The sequence below is a fragment of the Electrophorus electricus genome, chromosome 2 (assembly GCF_041902795.1).
Source record: "Electrophorus electricus isolate QZ-2024a chromosome 2, ASM4190279v1, whole genome shotgun sequence".
In the NCBI taxonomy this organism is placed as follows: domain Eukaryota; kingdom Metazoa; phylum Chordata; class Actinopteri; order Gymnotiformes; family Gymnotidae; genus Electrophorus; species Electrophorus electricus.
In genome coordinates, this window is record NC_137498.1 from 4,793,945 (window position 1) to 4,812,644 (window position 18,700).

General features: G+C 40.1%; 3 non-coding genes across 3 annotated transcripts; all 3 read right to left on the reverse strand.

The window, feature by feature from the left end:
- Window positions 1-4,388: 4,388 nt before the first annotated feature.
- trnav-cac (transfer RNA valine (anticodon CAC)) lies at window positions 4,389-4,461 on the reverse strand. The gene has a single exon. It is a non-coding gene; the product is annotated as a tRNA-Val (tRNA).
- A 10,205-nt stretch (window positions 4,462-14,666) lies between these two features.
- Window positions 14,667-14,739, reverse strand: trnav-cac (transfer RNA valine (anticodon CAC)). The gene has a single exon. It is a non-coding gene; the product is annotated as a tRNA-Val (tRNA).
- Window positions 14,740-17,238: 2,499 nt separating this feature from the next.
- Window positions 17,239-17,311, reverse strand: trnav-cac (transfer RNA valine (anticodon CAC)). The gene has a single exon. It is a non-coding gene; the product is annotated as a tRNA-Val (tRNA).
- Between the last annotated feature and the right edge of the window lie 1,389 nt (window positions 17,312-18,700).

An 18,700-nucleotide genomic window follows, 5' to 3' on the forward strand; every position in this document is an offset into this window, starting at 1 on the left:
GAGGTTAGGGATTTCACATGCGTTATAGTGCCGGAGTTTGGAGTACAGGACTTGGAGAACTCAATTGAAGTAACTAGGGAGTTCAAAAATTCATTTCCCTCTGCTGCAAGAAGGCCATTCGATTCCCTGGTGTCTACTTCAAATAGAAGACACAGAAACAAAAGAACCAGCTAATGTTTCTGCTCAGCTTCAATTCAAGGTCCTTTCACACATAATGCAAACGTGATGACCAATTCACTACAGACACCATGCAAAAATGCCTTGATGCAGTATGGTATCACGGCAATTTCAGATCAATTTTTTCACCAGCTCATCACCAAAACTGAAAATGTGTGCAAATTATTTAGGAGAAAGAATGAACATCATTTATGCCAAAACCTTTCATATTTGGAAGTTCACAAATAGCTGCCATTTTATGCAAATTTCGTGGGTATGTTGGATGGCCTAAAATGCGTTTCATGAGCAGACGTACCTAAAATTCAAATGGTTCACAATTGTAATTTTCAGAAATATCTGATTCAAACTGTCAGAAAAAAAATGCTGTTTAGCTGAAAGGGAACCCTCTAGTCCGACCTACATATCAGTCCAAACTGGTGGTCCTGGAAAATTGTAGGTTCTGTTCTTGCTTTCTAAACCTATGTAGCAGGGCCGTGTGAGCTCTTCACTGCTTAAGGCCATAAAAACCGAAGATCTCTTTCATTGCAGTCCCAATAGTTGTCCTCAGAACCTCACTCCTCTCAATTCTACCTTGAAGTCATGAACAGTATTGCCTTCTTTTACCATTTTGAGTGCAGTTAAAAAGCAGCTCAGCTGCAGTTCCATGATGCTGAGTTTAAGTTGATTTCCCTGTGCAGTTCTTTAGCCTCGCCTGCCCATGCTTCCCTTTGTTCGAACCATTTTATACAGTAAACACCAAAAATGGATGAAAGAGAAATGCTTCTGCACAGTATGGAAGCTGGGACATGTGACCTGGAAAGCAAATGCAATGACCACTACTCTAGACAAATCAAGAGAGTTCAAGATCTATATCAATCAATAATGATCCCCCAAAAAGGTCTTTTAGTCAACAGGATTTATGCCAAAATGATGTTGCGATTAGACAAGGAGCTTGGTGCCTCAGTCTGAGGACCTAAAGGGCAAACCGCACAAAGAGTCTCCCACTTGATACACTGCTTACAAAAAGCACGTGCCCAACTACTGTGCTATCAAGAGGGATGTTTCTGCCAGGTATGGAACAGAGGACCTTTCTCGTGTCAGGCGAACATGCTGAGCACTACACTACAGAAACCACTTTAAAATGCTTCTTTGCCTCTCCAGCTTTTGCTCATTTTTGGGGCTTGAAAATCATAGCTTTAAATCTAGCTAAGCAGTATGACTTCTCAAGCATTAGGATGAAAATTCAGACAACCCCACCAAAGTTCTCTTGTTTCCTACCCTTCGAGAAACAGACTGTTGCTAACTAGGCATAATATGAAGAGTTTTACTTTATCTCTGTAGTTCTCTCATTGGCATTTAGAGCATAACCTATTGCACAAATTGTGTATGCTTGATATTGCCTTGCAAGGATTTGTTATTTGCCATAGACTTGATGAAAGTAACTTTTAAATTTCAGCTAATTAGCATAACCTCTGTTAGGAAACAAAATGAGAACACACTCACTAAAGTTTATGCTTGAAAGACTTGAATTAGAATAGCCATTATGCTAAGAGTTTTAATTAATCAGCTTGGCTATTAATTAAGGAGCCTTACTTTTCTCTGTGAAGAACGGCTCTCCATTCAATTAAAAGGACAGCAGTTACACATCTACCAAGAGTTGTGTTTCTGCCTGGTATCGAGCCAGGGACCTTTCGAGTGTGAGGCCAACGTGATAACCACTACACTACAGAAACCCTACAGCACTGGCCGTTCAGGATCAGCCCAGCATTTCCTCCTTTTTGGTGCCTGCAAGGCATAGTTTAAAAACTGGCTTGAATTGTCTTCTCCCCGTTAGGACGCAAAATTCAATCCCACCAAGCAATGTTTTCTTGTTTCATTGCCTTTGAGAGACAGAATGTTACTCCCTAGGAATAATATGAAGAGCTTTACCGGATCACTGTAGGCTTATTCATCGGCATGGAAAGCAGTCCCTAGTGCACAAATTCTGCATCATTAACATTGCTTTGCATAGATTTTAATTGTCAGGAGACTATAAGGATGTTACTTTTAAGAATTAGCTAAGTAGCATAACTTATCTCTGTTAGGAGATCAAATACAGATGCACTCGTGGAGTTTCTGTTTTGTTTCATTTTGTTTGAAATACATGGATTAGCACACCCATCATGCTACAATGAGTTTTACATCATCCCTGTGACAATTGAAATCAGCCTTAAACACAGCTCCTAAAGCACAGTCCTTGCATCACCGGAGGACAAGCCTGCTGCATATATTGACTTTCTCGGTTTGCAAATGGAGACAGTGATGGGATATTTTTTTCCAACAGAGAAGCTACTCTTTATGTCCATACTAAGATGCTAGTAATCTTCTGATCTTGAAATTTCCATTTTGCACAATGTAGAACCAAGTTGCAGACGAAGAGGTTAGGGATTTCACATGCGTTATAGTGCCGGAGTTTGGAGTACAGGACTTGGAGAACTCAATTGAAGTAACTATGGAGTTCAGAAAATCATTTCCCTCTGCTGCAAGAAGGCCATTCGATTCCCTGGTGTCTACTTCAAATAGAAGACACAGAAACCAAAGAACCAGCTAATGTTTCTGCTCAGCTTCAATTCAAGGTCCTTTCACACATAATGCAAACGTGATGACCAATTGACTACAGACACCATGCAAAAATGCCTTGATGCAGTATGGTATCGCTGCAATTTCAGATCAATTTTTTCACCAGCTCATCCCCAAAACTGAAAATGTGTGCAAATTATTTAGGAGAAAGAATGAACATCATTTATGCCAAAACCTTTCATATTTGGAAGTTCACAAATAGCTGCCATTTTATGCAAATTTCGTGGGTATGTTGGATGGCCTAAAATGCGTTTCATGAGCAGACGTACCTAAAATTCAAATGGTTCACAATTGTAATTTTCAGAAATATCTGATTCAAACTGTCAAAAAAAAAATGCTGTTTAGCTGAAAGGGAACCCTCTAGTCCAACCTACACATCAGTCCAAACTGGTGGTCCTGGAAAATTGTAGGTTCTGTTCTTGCTTTCTAAACCTATGTAGCAGGGCCGTGTGAGCTCTTCACTGCTTAAGGCCATAAAAACCGAAGATCTCTTTCATTGCAGTCCCAATAGTTGTCCTCAGAACCTCACTCCTCTCAATTCTACCTTGAAGTCATGAACAGTATTGCCTTCTTTTACCATTTTGAGTGCAGTTAAAAAGCAGCTCAGCTGCAGTTCCATGATGCTGAGTTTAAGTTGATTTCCCTGTGCAGTTCTTTAGCCTCGCCTGCCCATGCTTCCCTTTGTTCCAACCATTTTATACAGTAAACACCAAAAATGGATGAAAGAGAAATGCTTCTGCACAGTATGGAAGCTGGGACATGTGACCTGGAAAGCAAATGCAATGACCACTACTCTAGACAAATCAAGAGAGTTCAAGATCTATATCAATCAATAATGATCCCCCAAAAAGGTCTTTTAGTCAACAGGATTTATGACAAAATGATGTTGCGATTAGACAAGGAGCTTGGTGCCTCAGTCTGAGGACCTAACGGGCAAACCGCACAAAGAGTCTCCCACTTGATACACTGCTTACAAAAAGCACGTGCCCAACTACTGTGCTATCAAGAGGGATGTTTCTGCCAGGTATGGAACAGAGGACCTTTCTCGTGTCAGGCGAACATGCTGAGCACTACACTACAGAAACCACTTTAAAATGCTTCTTTGCCTCTCCAGCTTTTGCTCATTTTTGGGGCTTGAAAATCATAGCTTTAAATCTAGCTAAGCAGTATGACTTCTCAAGCATTAGGATGAAAATTCAGACAACCCCACCAAAGTTCTCTTGTTTCCTACCCTTCGAGAAACAGACTGTTGCTAACTAGGCATAATATGAAGAGTTTTACTTTATCTCTGTAGTTCTCTCATTGGCATTTAGAGCATAACCTATTGCACAAATTGTGTATGCTTGATATTGCCTTGCAAGGATTTGTTCTTTGCCATAGACTTGATGAAAGTAACTTTTAAATTTCAGCTAATTAGCATAACCTCTGTTAGGAAACAAAATGAGAACACACTCACTAAAGTTTATGCTTGAAAGACTTGAATTAGAATAGCCATTATGCTAAGAGTTTTAATTAATCAGCTTGGCTATTAATTAAGGAGCCTGACTTTTCTCAGTGAAGAACGGTTCTCCATTCAATTAAAAGGACAGCAGTTACACATCTACCAAGAGTTGTGTTTCTGCCTGGTATCGAGCCAGGGACCTTTCGCGTGTGAGGCAAACGTGATAACCACTACACTACAGAAACCCTACAGCAGTGGCCGTTCAGGATCAGCCCAGCATTTCCTCCTTTTTGGTGCCTGCAAGGCATAGTTTAAAAACTGGCTTGAATTGTCTTCTCCCCGTTAGGACGCAAAATTCAATCCCACCAAGCAATGTTTTCTTGTTTCATTGCCTTTGAGAGACAGAATGTTACTCCCTAGGAATAATATGAAGAGCTTTACCGGATCACTGTAGGCTTATTCATCGGCATGGAAAGCAGTCCCTAGTGCACAAATTCTGCATCATTAACATTGCTTTGCATAGATTTTAATTGTCAGGAGACTATAAGGATGTTACTTTTAAGAATTAGCTAAGTAGCATAACTTATCTCTGTTAGGAGATCAAATACAGATGCACTCGTGGAGTTTCTGTTTTGTTTAATTTTGTTTGAAATACATGGATTAGCACACCCATCATGCTACAATGAGTTTTACATCATCCCTGTGACAATTGAAATCAGCCTTAAACACAGCTCCTAAAGCACAGTCCTTGCATCACCGGAGGACAAGCCTGCTGCATATATTGACTTTCTCGGTTTGCAAATGGAGACAGTGATGGGATATTTTTTTCCAACAGAGAAGCTACTCTTTATGTCCATACTAAGATGCTAGTAATCTTCTGATCTTGAAATTTCCATTTTGCACAATGTAGAACCAAGTTGCAGACGAAGAGGTTAGGGATTTCACATGCGTTATAGTGCCGGAGTTTGGAGTACAGGACTTGGAGAACTCAATTGAAGTAACTAGGGAGTTCAGAAAATCATTTCCCTCTGCTGCAAGAAGGCCATTCGATTCCCTGGTGTCTACTTCAAATAGAAGACACAGAAACCAAAGAACCAGCTAATGTTTCTGCTCAGCTTCAATTCAAGGTCCTTTCACACATAATGCAAACGTGATGACCAATTGACTACAGACACCATGCAAAAATGCCTTGATGCAGTATGGTATCGCTGCAATTTCAGATCAATTATTTCACCAGCTCATCCCCAAAACTGAAAATGTGTGCAAATTATTTAGGAGAAAGAATGAACATCATTTATGCCAAAACCTTTCATATTTGGAAGTTCACAAATAGCTGCCATTTTATGCAAATTTCGTGGGTATGTTGGATGGCCTAAAATGCGTTTCATGAGCAGACGTACCTAAAATTCAAATGGTTCACAATTGTAATTTTCAGAAATATCTGATTCAAACTGTCAGAAAAAAAATGCTGTTTAGCTGAAAGGGAACCCTCTAGTCCGACCTACACATCAGTCCAAACTGGTGGTCCTGGAAAATTGTAGGTTCTGTTCTTGCTTTCTAAACCTATGTAGCAGGGCCGTGTGAGCTCTTCACTGCTTAAGGCCATAAAAACCGAAGATCTCTTTCATTGCAGTCCCAATAGTTGTCCTCAGAACCTCACTCCTCTCAATTCTACCTTGAAGTCATGAACAGTATTGCCTTCTTTTACCATTTTGAGTGCAGTTAAAAAGCAGCTCAGCTGCAGTTCCATGATGCTGAGTTTAAGTTGATTTCCCTGTGCAGTTCTTTAGCCTCGCCTGCCCATGCTTCCCTTTGTTCCAACCATTTTATACAGTAAACACCAAAAATGGATGAAAGAGAAATGCTTCTGCACAGTATGGAAGCTGGGACATGTGACCTGGAAAGCAAATGCAATGACCACTACTCTAGACAAATCAAGAGAGTTCAAGATCTATATCAATCAATAATGATCCCCCAAAAAGGTCTTTTAATCAACAGGATTTATGACAAAATGATGTTGCGATTAGACAAGGAGCTTGGTGCCTCAGTCTGAGGACCTAAAGGGCAAACCGCACAAATAGTCTCCCACTTGATACACTGCTTACAAAAAGCACGTGCCCAACTACTGTGCTATCAAGAGGGATGTTTCTGCCAGGTATGGAACAGAGGACCTTTCTCGTGTCAGGCGAACATGCTGAGCACTACACTACAGAAACCACTTTAAAATGCTTCTTTGCCTCTCCAGCTTTTGCTCATTTTTGGGGCTTGAAAATCATAGCTTTAAATCTAGCTAAGCAGTATGACTTCTCAAGCATTAGGATGAAAATTCAGACAACCCCACCAAAGTTCTCTTGTTTCCTACCCTTCGAGAAACAGACTGTTGCTAACTAGGCATAATATGAAGAGTTTTACTTTATCTCTGTAGTTCTCTCATTGGCATTTAGAGCATAACCTATTGCACAAATTGTGTATGCTTGATATTGCCTTGCAAGGATTTGTTCTTTGCCATAGACTTGATGAAAGTAACTTTTAAATTTCAGCTAATTAGCATAACCTCTGTTAGAAAACAAAATGAGAACACACTCACTAAAGTTTATGCTTGAAAGACTTGAATTAGAATAGCCATTATGCTAAGAGTTTTAATTAATCAGCTTGGCTATTAATTAAGGAGCCTGACTTTTCTCTGTGAAGAACGACTCTCCATTCAATTAAAAGGACAGCAGTTACAAATCTACCAAGAGTTGTGTTTCTGGCTGGTATCGAGCCAGGGACCTTTCGCGTGTGAGGCAAACGTGATAACCACTACACTACAGAAACCCTACAGCAGTGGCCGTTCAGGATCAGCCCAGCATTTCCTCCTTTTTGGTGCCTGCAAGGCATAGTTTAAAAACTGGCTTGAATTGTCTTCTCCCCGTTAGGACGCAAAATTCAATCCCACCAAGCAATGTTTTCTTGTTTCATTGCCTTTGAGAGACAGAATGTTACTCCCTAGGAATAATATGAAGAGCTTTACCGGATCACTGTAGGCTTATTCATCGGCATGGAAAGCAGTCCCTAGTGCACAAATTCTGCATCATTAACATTGCTTTGCATAGATTTTAATTGTCAGGAGACTATAAGGATGTTACTTTTAAGAATTAGCTAAGTAGCATAACTTATCTCTGTTAGGAGATCAAATACAGATGCACTCGTGGAGTTTCTGTTTTGTTTAATTTTGTTTGAAATACATGGATTAGCACACCCATCATGCTACAATGAGTTTTACATCATCCCTGTGACAATTGAAATCAGCCTTAAACACAGCTCCTAAAGCACACTCCTTGCATCACCGGAGGACAAGCCTGCTGCAAATATTGACTTTCTCGGTTTGCAAATGGAGACAGTGATGGGATATTTTTTTCCAACAGAGAAGCTACTCTTTATGTCCATACTAAGATGCTAGTAATCTTCTGATCTTGAAATTTCCATTTTGCACAATGTAGAACCAAGTTGCAGACGAAGAGGTTAGGGATTTCACATGCGTTATAGTGCCGGAGTTTGGAGTACAGGACTTGGAGAACTCAATTGAAGTAACTAGGGAGTTCAGAAAATCATTTCCCTCTGCTGCAAGAAGGCCATTCGATTCCCTGGTGTCTACTTCAAATAGAAGACACAGAAACCAAAGAACCAGCTAATGTTTCTGCTCAGCTTCAATTCAAGGTCCTTTCACACATAATGCAAACGTGATGACCAATTGACTACAGACACCATGCAAAAATGCCTTGATGCAGTATGGTATCGCTGCAATTTCAGATCAATTTTTTCACCAGCTCATCCCCAAAACTGAAAATGTGTGCAAATTATTTAGGAGAAAGAATGAACATCATTTATGCCAAAACCTTTCATATTTGGAAGTTCACAAATAGCTGCCATTTTATGCAAATTTCGTGGGTATGTTGGATGGCCTAAAATGCGTTTCATGAGCAGACGTACCTAAAATTCAAATGGTTCACAATTGTAATTTTCAGAAATATCTGATTCAAACTGTCAGAAAAAAAATGCTGTTTAGCTGAAAGGGAACCCTCTAGTCCGACCTACACATCAGTCCAAACTGGTGGTCCTGGAAAATTGTAGGTTCTGTTCTTGCTTTCTAAACCTATGTAGCAGGGCCGTGTGAGCTCTTCACTGCTTAAGGCCATAAAAACCGAAGATCTCTTTCATTGCAGTCCCAATAGTTGTCCTCAGAACCTCACTCCTCTCAATTCTACCTTGAAGTCATGAACAGTATTGCCTTCTTTTACCATTTTGAGTGCAGTTAAAAAGCAGCTCAGCTGCAGTTCCATGATGCTGAGTTTAAGTTGATTTCCCTGTGCAGTTCTTTAGCCTCGCCTGCCCATGCTTCCCTTTGTTCCAACCATTTTATACAGTAAACACCAAAAATGGATGAAAGAGAAATGCTTCTGCACAGTATGGAAGCTGGGACATGTGACCTGGAAAGCAAATGCAATGACCACTACTCTAGACAAATCAAGAGAGTTCAAGATCTATATCAATCAATAATGATCCCCCAAAAAGGTCTTTTAGTCAACAGGATTTATGACAAAATGATGTTGCGATTAGACAAGGAGCTTGGTGCCTCAGTCTGAGGACCTAAAGGGCAAACCGCACAAAGAGTCTCCCACTTGATACACTGCTTACAAAAAGCACGTGCCCAACTACTGTGCTATCAAGAGGGATGTTTCTGCCAGGTATGGAACAGAGGACCTTTCTCGTGTCAGGCGAACATGCTGAGCACTACACTACAGAAACCACTTTAAAATGCTTCTTTGCCTCTCCAGCTTTTGCTCATTTTTGGGGCTTGAAAATCATAGCTTTAAATCTAGCTAAGCAGTATGACTTCTCAAGCATTAGGATGAAAATTCAGACAACCCCACCAAAGTTCTCTTGTTTCCTACCCTTCGAGAAACAGACTGTTGCTAACTAGGCATAATATGAAGAGTTTTACTTTATCTCTGTAGTTCTCTCATTGGCATTTAGAGCATAACCTATTGCACAAATTGTGTATGCTTGATATTGCCTTGCAAGGATTTGTTCTTTGCCATAGACTTGATGAAAGTAACTTTTAAATTTCAGCTAATTAGCATAACCTCTGTTAGGAAACAAAATGAGAACACACTCACTAAAGTTTATGCTTGAAAGACTTGAATTAGAATACCCATTATGCTAAGAGTTTTAATTAATCAGCTTGGCTATTAATTAAGGAGCCTGACTTTTCTCTGTGAAGAACGAATCTCCATTCAATTAAAAGGACAGCAGTTACAAATCTACCAAGAGTTGTGTTTCTGCCTGGTATCGAGCCAGGCACCTTTCGCGTGTGAGGCAAACGTGATAACCACTACAGAAACCCTGCAGCACTGGCCGTTCAGGATCAGCCCAGCATTTCTTCCTTTTTGGTGCCTGCAAGGCATAGTTTAAAAACTGGCTTGAATTGTCTTCTCCCCGTTAGGAGGCAAAATTCAATCCCACCAAGCAATGTTTTCTTGTTTCATTGCCTTTGAGAGACAGAATGTTACTCCCTAGGAATAATATGAAGAGCTTTACCGGATCACTGTAGGCTTATTCATCGGCATGGAAAGCAATCCCTAGTGCACAAATTCTGCATCATTAACATTGCTTTGCATAGATTTTAATTGTCAGGAGACTATAAGGATGTTACTTTTAAGAATTAGCTAAGTAGCATAACTTATCTCTGTTAGGAGATCAAATACAGATGCACTCGTGGAGTTTCTGTTTTGTTTCATTTTGTTTGAAATACATGGATTAGCACACCCATCATGCTACAATGAGTTTTACATCATCCCTGTGACAATTGAAATCAGCCTTAAACACAGCTCCTAAAGCACAGTCCTTGCATCACCGGAGGACAAGCCTGCTGCATATATTGACTTTCTCGGTTTGCAAATGGAGACAGTGATGGGATATTTTTTTCCAACAGAGAAGCTACTCTTTATGTCCATACTAAGATGCTAGTAATCTTCTGATCTTGAAATTTCCATTTTGCACAATGTAGAACCAAGTTGCAGACGAAGAGGTTAGGGATTTCACATGCGTTATAGTGCCGGAGTTTGGAGTACAGGACTTGGAGAACTCAATTGAAGTAACTAGGGAGTTCAGAAAATCATTTCCCTCTGCTGCAAGAAGGCCATTCGATTCCCTGGTGTCTACTTCAAATAGAAGACACAGAAACCAAAGAACCAGCTAATGTTTCTGCTCAGCTTCAATTCAAGGTCCTTTCACACATAATGCAAACGTGATGACCAATTCACTACAGACACCATGCAAAAATGCCTTGATGCAGTATGGTATCACTGCAATTTCAGATCAATTTTTTCACCAGCTCATCCCCAAAACTGAAAATGTGTGCAAATTATTTAGGAGAAAGAATGAACATCATTTATGCCAAAACCTTTCATATTTGGAAGTTCACAAATAGCTGCCATTTTATGCAAATTTCGTGGGTATGTCGGATGGCCTAAAATGCGTTTCATGAGCAGACGTACCTAAAATTCAAATGGTTCACAATTGTAATTTTCAGAAATATCTGATTCAAACTGTCAGAAAAAAAATGCTGTTTAGCTGAAAGGGAACCCTCTAGTCCGACCTACACATCAGTCCAAACTGGTGGTCCTGGAAAATTGTAGGTTCTGTTCTTGCTTTCTAAACCTATGTAGCAGGGCCGTGTGAGCTCTTCACTGCTTAAGGCCATAAAAACCGAAGATCTCTTTCATTGCAGTCCCAATAGTTGTCCTCAGAACCTCACTCCTCTCAATTCTACCTTGAAGTCATGAACAGTATTGCCTTCTTTTACCATTTTGAGTGCAGTTAAAAAGCAGCTCAGCTGCAGTTCCATGATGCTGAGTTTAAGTTGATTTCCCTGTGCAGTTCTTTAGCCTCGCCTGCCCATGCTTCCCTTTGTTCCAACCATTTTATACAGTAAACACCAAAAATGGATGAAAGAGAAATGCTTCTGCACAGTATGGAAGCTGGGACATGTGACCTGGAAAGCAAATGCAATGACCACTACTCTAGACAAATCAAGAGAGTTCAAGATCTATATCAATCAATAATGATCCCCCAAAAAGGTCTTTTAGTCAACAGGATTTATGCCAAAATGATGTTGCGATTAGACAAGGAGCTTGGTGCCTCAGTCTGAGGACCTAAAGGGCAAACCGCACAAAGAGTCTCCCACTTGATACACTGCTTACAAAAAGCACGTGCCCAACTACTGTGCTATCAAGAGGGATGTTTCTGCCAGGTATGGAACAGAGGACCTTTCTCGTGTCAGGCGAACATGCTGAGCACTACACTACAGAAACCACTTTAAAATGCTTCTTTGCCTCTCCAGCTTTTGCTCATTTTTGGGGCTTGAAAATCATAGCTTTAAATCTGGCTAAGCAGTATGACTTCTCAAGCATTAGGATGAAAATTCAGACAACCCCACCAAAGTTCTCTTGTTTCCTAAACTTCAAGAAACAGACTGTTGCTAACTAGGCATAATATGAAGAGTTTTACTTTATCTCTCTAGTTCTCTCATTGGCATTTAGAGCATAACCTATTGCACAAATTGTGTAGGCTTGATATTGCCTTGCAAGGATTTGTTCTTTGCCATAGACTTGATGAAAGTAACTTTTAAATTTCAGCTAATTAGCATAACCTCTGTTAGGAAACAAAATGAGAACACACTCACTAAAGTTTATGCTTGAAAGACTTGAATTAGAATAGCCATTATGCTAAGAATTTTAATTAATCTGCTTGGCCATTAATTAAGGAGCCTGACTTTTCTCTGTGAAGAACGGCTCTCCATTCAATTGAAAGGACAGCAGTTACACATCTACCAAGAGTTGTGTTTCTGCCTGGTATCGAGCCAGGGACCTTTCGCGTGTGAGGCAAACGTGATAACCACTACAGAAACCCTGCAGCACTGGCCGTTCAGGATCAGCCCAGCATTTCCTCCTTTTTGGTGCCTGCAAGGCATAGTTTAAAAACTGGCTTGAATTGTCTTCTCCCCGTTAGGAGGCAAAATTCAATCCCACCAAGCAATGTTTTCTTGTTTCATTGCCTTTGAGAGACAGAATGTTACTCCCTAGGAATAATATGAAGAGCTTTACCGGATCACTGTAGGCTTATTCATCGGCATGGAAAGCAATCCCTAGTGCACAAATTCTGCATCATTAACATTGCTTTGCATAGATTTTAATTGTCAGGAGACTATAAGGATGTTACTTTTAAGAATTAGCTAAGTAGCATAACTTATCTCTGTTAGGAGATCAAATACAGATGCACTCGTGGAGTTTCTGTTTTGTTTCATTTTGTTTGAAATACATGGATTAGCACACCCATCATGCTACAATGAGTTTTACATCATCCCTGTGACAATTGAAATCAGCCTTAAACACAGCTCCTAAAGCACAGTCCTTGCATCACCGGAGGACAAGCCTGCTGCATATATTGACTTTCTCGGTTTGCAAATGGAGACAGTGATGGGATATTTTTTTCCAACAGAGAAGCTACTCTTTATGTCCATACTAAGATGCTAGTAATCTTCTGATCTTGAAATTTCCATTTTGCACAATGTAGAACCAAGTTGCAGACGAAGAGGTTAGGGATTTCACATGCGTTATAGTGCCGGAGTTTGGAGTACAGGACTTGGAGAACTCAATTGAAGTAACTAGGGAGTTCAGAAAATCATTTCCCTCTGCTGCAAGAAGGCCATTCGATTCCCTGGTGTCTACTTCAAATAGAAGACACAGAAACCAAAGAACCAGCTAATGTTTCTGCTCAGCTTCAATTCAAGGTCCTTTCACACATAATGCAAACGTGATGACCAATTCACTACAGACACCATGCAAAAATGCCTTGATGCAGTATGGTATCACTGCAATTTCAGATCAATTTTTTCACCAGCTCATCCCCAAAACTGAAAATGTGTGCAAATTATTTAGGAGAAAGAATGAACATCATTTATGCCAAAACCTTTCATATTTGGAAGTTCACAAATAGCTGCCATTTTATGCAAATTTCGTGGGTATGTCGGATGGCCTAAAATGCGTTTCATGAGCAGACGTACCTAAAATTCAAATGGTTCACAATTGTAATTTTCAGAAATATCTGATTCAAACTGTCAGAAAAAAAATGCTGTTTAGCTGAAAGGGAACCCTCTAGTCCGACCTACACATCAGTCCAAACTGGTGGTCCTGGAAAATTGTAGGTTCTGTTCTTGCTTTCTAAACCTATGTAGCAGGGCCGTGTGAGCTCTTCACTGCTTAAGGCCATAAAAACCGAAGATCTCTTTCATTGCAGTCCCAATAGTTGTCCTCAGAACCTCACTCCTCTCAATTCTACCTTGAAGTCATGAACAGTATTGCCTTCTTTTACCATTTTGAGTGCAGTTAAAAAGCAGCTCAGCTGCAGTTCCATGATGCTGAGTTTAAGTTGATTTCCCTGTGCAGTTCTTTAGCCTCGCCTGCCCATGCTTCCCTTTGTTCCAACCATTTTATACAGTAAACACCAAAAATGGATGAAAGAGAAATGCTTCTGCACAGTATGGAAGCTGGGACATGTGACCTGGAAAGCAAATGCAATGACCACTACTCTAGACAAATCAAGAGAGTTCAAGATCTATATCAATCAATAATGATCCCCCAAAAAGGTCTTTTAGTCAACAGGATTTATGCCAAAATGATGTTGCGATTAGACAAGGAGCTTGGTGCCTCAGTCTGAGGACCTAAAGGGCAAACCGCACAAAGAGTCTCCCACTTGATACACTGCTTACAAAAAGCACGTGCCCAACTACTGTGCTATCAAGAGGGATGTTTCTGCCAGGTATGGAACAGAGGACCTTTCTCGTGTCAGGCGAACATGCTGAGCACTACACTACAGAAACCACTTTAAAATGCTTCTTTGCCTCTCCAGCTTTTGCTCATTTTTGGGGCTTGAAAATCATAGCTTTAAATCTGGCTAAGCAGTATGACTTCTCAAGCATTAGGATGAAAATTCAGACAACCCCACCAAAGTTCTCTTGTTTCCTAAACTTCAAGAAACAGACTGTTGCTAACTAGGCATAATATGAAGAGTTTTACTTTATCTCTCTAGTTCTCTCATTGGCATTTAGAGCATAACCTATTGCACAAATTGTGTAGGCTTGATATTGCCTTGCAAGGATTTGTTCTTTGCCATAGACTTGATGAAAGTAACTTTTAAATTTCAGCTAATTAGCATAACCTCTGTTAGGAAACAAAATGAGAACACACTCACTAAAGTTTATGCTTGAAAGACTTGAATTAGAATACCCATTATGCTAAGAGTTTTAATTAATCAGCTTGGCTATTAATTAAGGAGCCTGACTTTTCTCTGTGAAGAACGACACTCCATTCAATTAAAAGGACAGCAGTTACACATCTACCAAGAGCTGTGTTTCTGCCTGGTATCGAGCCAGGGACCTTTCGCGTGTGAGGCGAACGTGATAACCACTACACTACAGAAACCCTACAGCACTAGCCGTTCAGGATCAGCCCAGCATTTCCTCCTTTTTGGTGCCTGCAAGGCATAGTTTAAAAACTGGCTTGAATTGTCTTCTCCCCGTTAGGATGCAAAATTCAATCCCACCAAGCAATGTTTTCTTGTTTCATTGCCTTTGAGAGACAGAATGTTACTCCCTAGAAATAATATGAAGAGCTTTACCGGATCACTGTAGGCTTATTAATCGGCATGGAAAGCAGTCCCTAGTGCACAAATTCTGCATCATTAACATTGCTTTGCATAGATTTTAATTGTCAGGAGACTATAAGGATGTTACTTTTAAGAATTAGCTAAGTAGCATAACTTATCTCTGTTAGGAGATCAAATACAGATGCACTCGTGGAGTTTCTGTTTTGTTTAATTTTGTTTGAAATACATGGATTAGCACACCCATCATGCTACAATGAGTTTTACATCATCCCTGTGACAATTGAAATCAGCCTTAAACACAGCTCCTAAAGCACAGTCCTTGCATCACCGGAGGACAAGCCTGCTGCATATATTGACTTTCTCGGTTTGCAAATGGAGACAGTGATGGGATATTTTTTTCCAACAGAGAAGCTACTCTTTATGTCCATACTAAGATGCTAGTAATCTTCTGATCTTGAAATTTCCATTTTGCACAATGTAGAACCAAGTTGCAGACGAAGAGGTTAGGGATTTCACATGCGTTATAGTGCCGGAGTTTGGAGTACAGGACTTGGAGAACTCAATTGAAGTAACTAGGGAGTTCAGAAAATCATTTCCCTCTGCTGCAAGAAGGCCATTCGATTCCCTGGTGTCTACTTCAAATAGAAGACACAGAAACCAAAGAACCAGCTAATGTTTCTGCTCAGCTTCAATTCAAGGTCCTTTCACACATAATGCAAACGTGATGACCAATTCACTACAGACACCATGCAAAAATGCCTTGATGCAGTATGGTATCACTGCAATTTCAGAACAATTTTTTCACCAGCTCATCCCCAAAACTGAAAATGTGTGCAAATTATTTAGGAGAAAGAATGAACATCATTTATGCCAAAACCTTTCATATTTGGAAGTTCACAAATAGCTGCCATTTTATGCAAATTTCGTGGGTATGTTGGATGGCCTAAAATGCGTTTCATGAGCAGACGTACCTAAAATTCAAATGGTTCACAATTGTAATTTTCAGAAATATCTGATTCAAACTGTCAGAAAAAAAATGCTGTTTAGCTGAAAGGGAACCCTCTAGTCCGACCTACACATCAGTCCAAACTGGTGGTCCTGGAAAATTGTAGGTTCTGTTCTTGCTTTCTAAACCTATGTAGCAGGGCCGTGTGAGCTCTTCACTGCTTAAAGCCATAAAAACCGAAGATCTCTTTCATTGCAGTCCCAAAAGTTGTCCTCAGAACCTCACTCCTCTCAATTCTACCTTGAAGTCATGAACAGTATTGCCTTCTTTTACCATTTTGAGTGCAGTTAAAAAGCAGCTCAGCTGCAGTTCCATGATGCTGAGTTTAAGTTGATTTCCCTGTGCAGTTCTTTAGCCTCGCCTGCCCATGCTTCCCTTTGTTCCAACCATTTTATACAGTAAACACCAAAAATGGATGAAAGAGAAATGCTTCTGCACAGTATGGAAGCTGGGACATGTGACCTGGAAAGCAAATGCAATGACCACTACTCTAGACAAATCAAGAGAGTTCAAGATCTATATCAATCAATAATGATCCCCCAAAAAGGTCTTTTAGTCAACAGGATTTATGACAAAATGATGTTGCGATTAGACAAGGAGCTTGGTGCCTCAGTCTGAGGACCTAAAGGGCAAACTGCACAAAGAGTCTCCCACTTGATACACTGCTTACAAAAAGCACGTGCCCAACTACTGTGCTATCAAGAGGGATGTTTCTGCCAGGTATGGAACAGAGGACCTTTCTCGTGTCAGGCGAACATGCTGAGCACTACACTACAGAAACCACTTTAAAATGCTTCTTTGCCTCTCCAGCTTTTGCTCATTTTTGGGGCTTGAAAATCATAGCTTTAAATCTAGCTAAGCAGTATGACTTCTCAAGCATTAGGATGAAAATTCAGACAACCCCACCAAAGTTCTCTTGTTTCCTACCCTTCGAGAAACAGACTGTTGCTAACTAGGCATAATATGAAGAGTTTTACTTTATCTCTGTAGTTCTCTCATTGGCATTTAGAGCATAACCTATTGCACAAATTGTGTATGCTTGATATTGCCTTGCAAGGATTTGTTCTTTGCCATAGACTTGATGAAAGTAACTTTTAAATTTCAGCTAATTAGCATAACCTCTGTTAGGAAACAAAATGAGAACACACTCACTAAAGTTTATGCTTGAAAGACTTGAATTAGAATACCCATTATGCTAAGAGTTTTAATTAATCAGCTTGGCTATTAATTAAGGAGCCTGACTTTTCTCTGTGAAGAACGGCTCTCCATTCAATTAAAAGGACAGCAGTTACACATCTACCAAGAGTTCTGTTTCTGCCTGGTATCGAGCCAGGGACCTTTCGCGTGTGAGGCGAACGTGATAACCACTACACTACAGAAACCCTACAGCACTGGCCGTTCAGGATCAGCCCAGCATTTCCTCCTTTTTGGTGCCTGCAAGGCATAGTTTAAAAACTGGCTTGAATTGTCTTCTCCCCGTTAGGACGCAAAATTCAATCCCACCAAGCAATGTTTTCTTGTTTCATTGCTTTTGAGAGACAGAATGTTACTCCCTAGGAATAATATGAAGAGCTTTACCGGATCACTGTAGGCTTATTCATCGGCATGGAAAGCAGTCCCTAGTGCACAAATTCTGCATCATTAACATTGCTTTGCATAGATTTTAATTGTCAGGAGACTAGAAAGAATTTACTTTTAAGAATTCGCTAAGTAGCATAACTTATCTCTGTTAGGAGATCAAATACAGATGCACTCGTGGAGTTTCTGTTTTGTTTAATTTTGTTTGAAATACATGGATTAGCACACCCATCATGCTACAGTGAGTTTTACATCATCCCTGTGACAATTGAAATCAGCCTTAAACACAGCTCCTAAAGCACAGTCCTTGCATCACCGGAGGACAAGCCTGCTGCATATATTGACTTTCTCGGTTTGCAAATGGAGACAGTGATGGGATATTTTTTTCCAACAGAGAAGCTACTCTTTATGTCCATACTAAGATGCTAGTAATCTTCTGATCTTGAAATTTCCATTTTGCACAATGTAGAACCAAGTTGCAGACGAAGAGGTTAGGGATTTCACATGCGTTATAGTGCCGGAGTTTGGAGTACAGGACTTGGAGAACTCAATTGAAGTAACTAGGGAGTTCAGAAAATCATTTCCCTCTGCTGCAAGAAGGCCATTCGATTCCCTGGTGTCTACTTCAAATAGAAGACACAGAAACCAAAGAACCAGCTAATGTTTCTGCTCAGCTTCAATTCAAGGTCCTTTCACACATAATGCAAACGTGATGACCAATTCACTACAGACACCATGCAAAAATGCCTTGATGCAGTATGGTATCACTGCAATTTCAGAACAATTTTTTCACCAGCTCATCCCCAAAACTGAAAATGTGTGCAAATTATTTAGGAGAAAGAATGAACATCATTTATGCCAAAACCTTTCATATTTGGAAGTTCACAAATAGCTGCCATTTTATGCAAATTTCGTGGGTATGTTGGATGGCCTAAAATGCGTTTCATGAGCAGACGTACCTAAAATTCAAATGGTTCACAATTGTAATTTTCAGAAATATCTGATTCAAACTGTCAGAAAAAAAATGCTGTTTAGCTGAAAGGGAACCCTCTAGTCCGACCTACACATCAGTCCAAACTGGTGGTCCTGGAAAATTGTAGGTTCTGTTCTTGCTTTCTAAACCTATGTAGCAGGGCCGTGTGAGCTCTTCACTGCTTAAAGCCATAAAAACCGAAGATCTCTTTCATTGCAGT